The sequence below is a fragment of the Gallus gallus genome, chromosome 1 (genome assembly GCF_016699485.2).
Source record: "Gallus gallus isolate bGalGal1 chromosome 1, bGalGal1.mat.broiler.GRCg7b, whole genome shotgun sequence".
Classification (NCBI taxonomy): domain Eukaryota; kingdom Metazoa; phylum Chordata; class Aves; order Galliformes; family Phasianidae; genus Gallus; species Gallus gallus.
The window spans coordinates 98,422,721-98,429,730 of record NC_052532.1 but is presented as its reverse complement, the minus strand read 5'-3'; positions in this window follow the sequence as shown (position 1 = coordinate 98,429,730).

The following is a 7,010-nucleotide window of genomic DNA, read 5'->3' as shown; positions in this document are numbered from 1 at the left end:
TGGGACATAACAGATGCATGGTAGAAAGATAAGACAGAGGACATTCCATCCTTTATTGGCCCATACAACAACAAAAGTATTTCTGCAAAGATGTATATATGGAGTGCTACCATTTCCATCTTTAACTCCTATTACAGATCTTGGGGTAACATTCTGTGTGTAGAAAGTTGATCTTGGCAGTTGAATAAAGTCTTTTCCCATAAGATTCCTCACCTTCATGCAATGATCAATAATATGAAATAGAAATCTTATATATAATAATGCTACAAGAAGATATGTCCCCAAGGATGGTAAGATAGCTGCTAGCATGCTTAAGTATGGAAGCAAAAGGTTATTGTCTGTTGTCCTTTGACTATTCACCTGAATCTATGAAAAAAAAAGGAAGTGGTGGAAGAATTTAAGAATGCTTTAATTGCTTATCTATGGAAAAAGAAATATGATTGCCTATTATGTAAGAGCAATCTGGCATCTTCCTCCTATTTATACTCTGGAAATATTAGTTCAGATTATTCATAACATGAGCTCATCCTTCTGATATAGTGGTGCCTCATGACCAGGCGGTTTCCAGACTGTCTGTGGTAACACTGAGATCATTATTCTTGGACATGCAAACTTAGGAAAAGCAGAGAGATTATGAAGAGTTCAGTACTCAGCAAGATAAAAGATTCATCTTTGTTCAGTATTTTGGCTTGGAGTGTCTAAAAGTGGATGTTTAAGGATGATTATAAGAAGAGAGAATACACTCATTGCTTCTTCCCCCAGTATCTGCTCTCAGCTTCCAGTTATTGTCATCTTCAGTACTTACTCAGATCAGAATTTGTATTCCAAGTGCTACCAATTGGACTAAACTGTCTGATTTTTCTTGTTCAAGACTCAGCAGTCTGCAAGTCCTCAGCAAGCTAGGCTGCTCTGATAGAATCTTTAACTTCATTCTCCATGTTAGAGTAGTTTCTTGTTCCCAGCAGAGACGATCAAGGTTTTATACTTGCATCTAGCCTATTCATTTTTCTGTCCTTGGTAGTGCTTCTTGGAGTATGACAAATGAATGTACCTTCACTAGAGAACTGAAGGTCATCAGCTTAACCTCAAGAGATTGAGAGCCCAAACAAGGTATCATCATTTGCTAATGAATGCAGGATTGCATGCCTATTTTCTGGAAGTCCTCAGGCTATCCTCAGTTTCCCTACTGTCATCCAGAGATGTTTGTCTTCCCATTAGTATACAGAAGGTGGAGGTCATTGTATGAGCTATCCGAAGGCAGCTGTTTAGTTTCACAGCCACAATTGATGAAACAAGGTTCAAAGTGATTGACATGTTTACCTTGGTTGCACTTTCTCCAGATCAGCAATAATTAGGGTGAGATGTCCTTGTGCTTTTGGGAAGAAATCTTGTTTTGATCATCAGCAGAATCATATTTGGAATGAAGGATGTATCCAAGGCTCTGCCAAGGCTCTGATGTTTACTTCCTGCTCTTTTTCACAAATGTTCTTGTGTGATGGTATACAGTAGGCATATTCAGCAGTCAAACAACTCCATTAATGCTGCTAATGCCAAATGTTGGATATTGACTAGCATAGTTTTGTAACAAACACCAAGCTTCTGACTTGCAGCTTCTTCTCAAGTAGCAAAATTGCCAATGCAAGATCATTTCGGGGCTTGCATCAGCCTCAAACTTGTCTTCCTCCCCAGTTTGCTAATATAAAGAGGATCACATTGAAGATGATACTTTAATCTTTTCAGAATGCCCTGAAAATCTTCAGTCAAAATGGCAAGGTTGTCAGGAAAAGGCTTTGGATTCAGATGTCTCTGTTAAATCTTTTGAATATAGCCTCAGCCTCTGAGATGAAGCACCCTGGCAAGATGTTGGCTATGAGAGAGGAAAAACTAACAAAGGTGAAACCATAATCATGTTCTAGTCACATAAAATTTGTGTATTGAGTATGTAATGATACCAGTTCATTCCAGACTGGCTTGTTTTGACATTGTATGTACAGATAGTGAAAGTGAAAGCAGCTAGAACTGATTACTAAGCAGGGATTATCAGTTGCGTTGGACAACTGACAATTTATTGGTAAAGTTCCACTACAGAAATGAAACCAAAATTCCTTAATGTTTACAGCCCTTACTGTTTATTGTGAAATTTTGGAAGTTTAGGTTTGTTTTCACAATTTGGGATGGACTCTTTTCTCAGCTATTAAATTAGACGTTGTATACTTGATCTATTTCTCAGTCTAAGAAATTTCAGAAATGAAGGTTATTCAGTTGCAGGACTCTACTACATCAGTGGAGTTGACGACAGTACAATAGCATCTCTACTTTAGCTATAATATGATTCTTGGCCTTATCTGTAACTTACTGAAGTTAAATGAAGAATGACCACTGATTTCATTCAGCACTGAACAGGGATGTGAATTAAACTCAAAGCAAAGAGAAAGATAAGATGTCATTTTTATATCTACAGAACTTGAAGAAGCTTTGTCCAGGAAGTCAAAGTCACTTTCATTCAGCAGCCTTTAGATGCTAAAGATACTCCTTATCCTAAATAAGAATAGAATTTATTTTATCAGCACTGTTTTAATTGTCTAGATTACAATGCTTCTTAACGTGAGTACAGAGAGTATAATTGGAAACTTTAATAAAAACTTAGCATGTATTTCCAATATGTAGGTGTGGTACTTGGGAACATGGCTAGTGGGCATGGTGGTGATAGGTTGATGGTTGAACTAGATGATCTTAGAGGTATTTTCCAACCTTAACAATTCACTGATTCTATGGTTCTATGTATTAGAGACTATTTGGCTGAATGTATATTTTTCCTACCTGAGTGATTTCTCAGTAATCTGTGAGAAGACATACAAAACTGAAGTTAGATCCTATAAAATACCATGACAAAAACAAAAATTCAGCCTTATATTTTTTGATGCATGTTTAAATTCCATAGCGATTTCAGTCTACAGATTGAAAATGCCCAGAAGACTATATAGGCATCTTATCAGTTTCAGTGCATCCAATGTTTTCTTTGAATATGTCTGTCTCAGTTGATATACTGCCTAAAGGCCAATAGAATACTATTACAATTGGAACAAGTTCTTAAATTTAAATTTGGAAAAGACTGTTGCTGCATTTTCTACCAATTTCAGCAAAAGCATATGGAAGAAGTGATATAACCTAGATTCACATTTGCAAAAGGATTAATAGTAATATTTTGTATTCAAAGGGACACAGGAGATTGAAGTTATATAATATTTCAAAGCTGCTGAAAAAAGCAACTTGATAATGAAGGTAATATGAAGTGAAATATCCAAGGTTTAAAGTAACTCTGACGGAATGATGCTGTTAAAGTCGCTAGGAATGCTGCTTCTCTGGAGATAACTTTAGCAAGTAAGTAGGCCAATGAACTGAAGCTCTCAGCTTCATCTTTAATAGATAAGAAGCTAGCTTTGCAAAAAGACAGTGCAGCATAGTTAAGGGGAGGATCTGATAATGGCACTAGCCAAAGTTCTCTATTGGATGCCTTTTCCATACTTACTCCTGCTTAACTGTATCTGTTTCCTGCCACCCTGTACTCCTACCTTTTCTCCACAGGCTCCAAAACAACACCAAAGTTGACGAGTTAGACACGGAATCCAATAAAACCAGTTCTTCAGCAGTCAGGCAGCAAGTCGCATTATGGTAGTACCAAAACTCTAGAGCAGTAAAAGTCAAGGAGTATAGAGAACCAAGAACTGTCTCAGAGTAAAGTAGGGTTAAGGCACATCAGCAACAGAAGCAACAGAGCAGGGAAACAGGGCAAAAAGTCTAATAGTTTTTGGTAATGAGATATAAGTTATGGTCTATGTGGTTAAGTGTAGTGCAGTCAAGAAATGACAACAAAGTTCTGGAAAAGGATATAGTATTAAAATAATTACCCACCCTTACAAAAGACAGACTAGAAGTCTTACTTAGCCCAGCGCTTGCTGAGCCCAGAGAAAAATAAAGCAGACAATGTATCAGAGCAACAAGGAAAACTCTGCAAAAATCTGAAAATCAAAGAGAAGATATGTGGGAAAATCCTGATAGAAGAAACAGGAATCTTGCTGCTATTGCTGTCTATTCCAAAAAAAAACAAACAAACAAACAAAAAAACCCCCAACAACAGAAAAACCCCACCAACAACCATTTTCTAGTTGATTTCCACCTCACTAAATGACAAAAGAACACTTGGAATTACCATGATCAAAACATTTAATAACTCATATATTGATTTTTTGGAAAAAAATTGCTCACCTTTCATATGTCTGGTAAATGTAAACCAGTGACTTGAACTACTGCTTACTTTAGATACATACAGTGATGGGATTGTCATAACTCGAAAGATCTGCAACCTTATGACTTTCTGTATAATTTAGAATAGTGTAAACATGGTGCTGATACTGTGGTGAACTTCATTAAATACCTTCTCTATCTCCAATGGTTGCTTTAAGTGAACGGCAAGTGGCACCATTTTTTCTTGTTCCACCAAAAGGGATGGAAGATTTAGAAGCTAAAATCTACCTAAAAGGCTGCACACACACGCAAATCTTAAGATGGTGCTTTCTCATTTGTAAGAGTGCCAAAACTTTATTATGATGCCTTGGAAACACTTCTAGGCATTGATTCTGAAAAAAGATGGCAGAGGTTCAGCCCTAGTAGAAATGGTGGAGTCAGCTTGCTTTTGAGGACTTCAGTCGTGTATCAAGTGGGCACTGGAATTTTTGTGTAGCCAAATGAATAACTACAGTACAGGACTACACAGAAATGTTAAGCATACTGTAAAACATACAAATCTAATATGCATTTCACAAATTAATGTGGTTTTTTTTTCTCACAGGGAACGTTCAGTGATTGTTTCTTCTGAGATGCAGTTACTACAATTTCAACTTTACACAAATGATCTCGTTAAGAGGATGCCAGTTCTTTCATTACAAGTCACGAGGATCATCACATGCACCTTCCATTGTGCCTGTAGCTCTTTCCCCTTCTCTGGTTCATGCTGCGTAACCTCCTTTCTCTCCTACGTCACACACACTGCAATCCTTTTCCTTTTCTAATACATGCACGGCAATAATCTCCTGCTAACGCACCAGCTCTGACTAAGAGAATAAGCCCTGTCACCTCCAGCTCAAGCAGCTTCCTGCATTATACCACATGATGAGAGATTAAAATGTATTTCAGTCTTAGAGTTTTCATGCTGCTTGTAAGTCATTCAAGTCCTTCCTTGCAGGTTGTGAAGTTGCCCAAATCCCTCCCCAGGCCTATAACCCCAGGGTCAGTTGTCTAGCATGACCTGATTGCATATATGGCCTTCTAATGACTCTCTAAGTTGCTGGTGAGGCCTGTGCCATCTGACATGCCTTGAGCTTCCAGAGATGGCACTTGTTATGACCCTCAGCTAAGATGCCCTAGTGCAGCTCTTAGCCTTCAGAAATTGCAAAGTCTTTTGCAAAACAGATTGCATTTTTCAATCACACCGTCTTAGGATGTAGCTGATTACTGACCTTATTTACTTCTCTACTGTTGTAGGTATGTAAATGTTTACATTTATCTATTTAGGCTTCTGTAGTAAGCTTTCAGTGAGTACAGTAAATATAAACCTTTAAACAACCATTTTAGAAATAACACAAGCATATGTAGCATGTAATAATACCTATATCTGGGTATTCTGACATACAATCGGAATGGGATCCCTGAAGAGCTTGTGTGTGAGTACTGGGGTACACCAGGTGCTGTTGAATCAAATTTTACTATTGCAACATCTTTAATTTTTCCATTAAATATTTCTTCTCATCTGTCATTTTTTTAAAAACTATTTATTTTCCCTAGACTCTGAAGAATGGCAAACAGATATTCTAGATTGCAGAATTCTGTAGCTGGGCTCTTATGTGTCATGCATTCAGAAAACAATGAAACACTGTTTTCTTCTGCACAAAAATCTCATAGGTTTTGTTTTTAATGAAATAGAGTGATATACTGAAGCCAAAGTTGTGTAGGCTGTCTGAGCTCATTATGTACTCTACTACTCAACTTTTAGGGTGATATTTTGCTCTGTGGTATGCCAACTGTAAAGTGAGAGTATTTGTTCTTACCTCCTTAGTAACCCAATTTGAGGTGAGATAAGTACAGAGGGATAATTATATGTTATTACTATGATAGCATTGTTCTTTTTAATACATGGTTTTATGCAATACTTTCTAAGAATCTTATTGCTATGCCATTGTAGCATTCATTAGCCTTTCTCCTGTAAAATTATGACTTTTTCATTCTTTTACAAGCTGGCATGATTTTTCTAATATAATTGTCTTTCAGACTGGGGACCTTCAACTAGTGCTAAGCTGACGGAGAATGGCATTCTCTTGCAGCAGTCTTTTCTTGGCAGGCATGTGAAGTGGATGCAGTCTCAATTGTAGTTGATTTTTTTTAACCTGGGTTTACCAGTTTCTATATTTAAAAAGCATAAATGTATTTGGATGTCGTAGAAATAATTTATCACAAGTAGTAATGTAAGGCAGGTCAAGAGCATAGAATCCTTTCTTCCTGTGAGTTGAGTTTCCTACTACCAAGAAACTACTCTTACGGACAAAACTGCAGAGATTACTATGCACAGCACAGGTTAGAGGTCTGAGGCATAAAGCTTTTGCCTGAGTTTTGCTCTAAAGTTTGAGACAGTAGCATGCCAGATGTGTAATTTGTAAGGATAGCAAAAGGTTGTGTTTGTTATTGTCTCTAAACTACAATGTGGTACAATACAGGACACCAGAGTTAAGTGGTATAACATACAACCAAAACTAGAAGGTAGAAGATGAACTGCGTTGTCTATGCAGTGCCCAGTTTTATTATCTTGAGTGGGACTGTGAAGTTACATAGCTTATTCAAGCTGGAGTGACTTCTTAGAAGCATTATTTTGACTGAAGAAGAGCATGCTTCTTTCAAGGTGCCACATAAGACTGCACTTGAATTTTATGGACTCAGCTACATGCAGAAGCTTGATCATC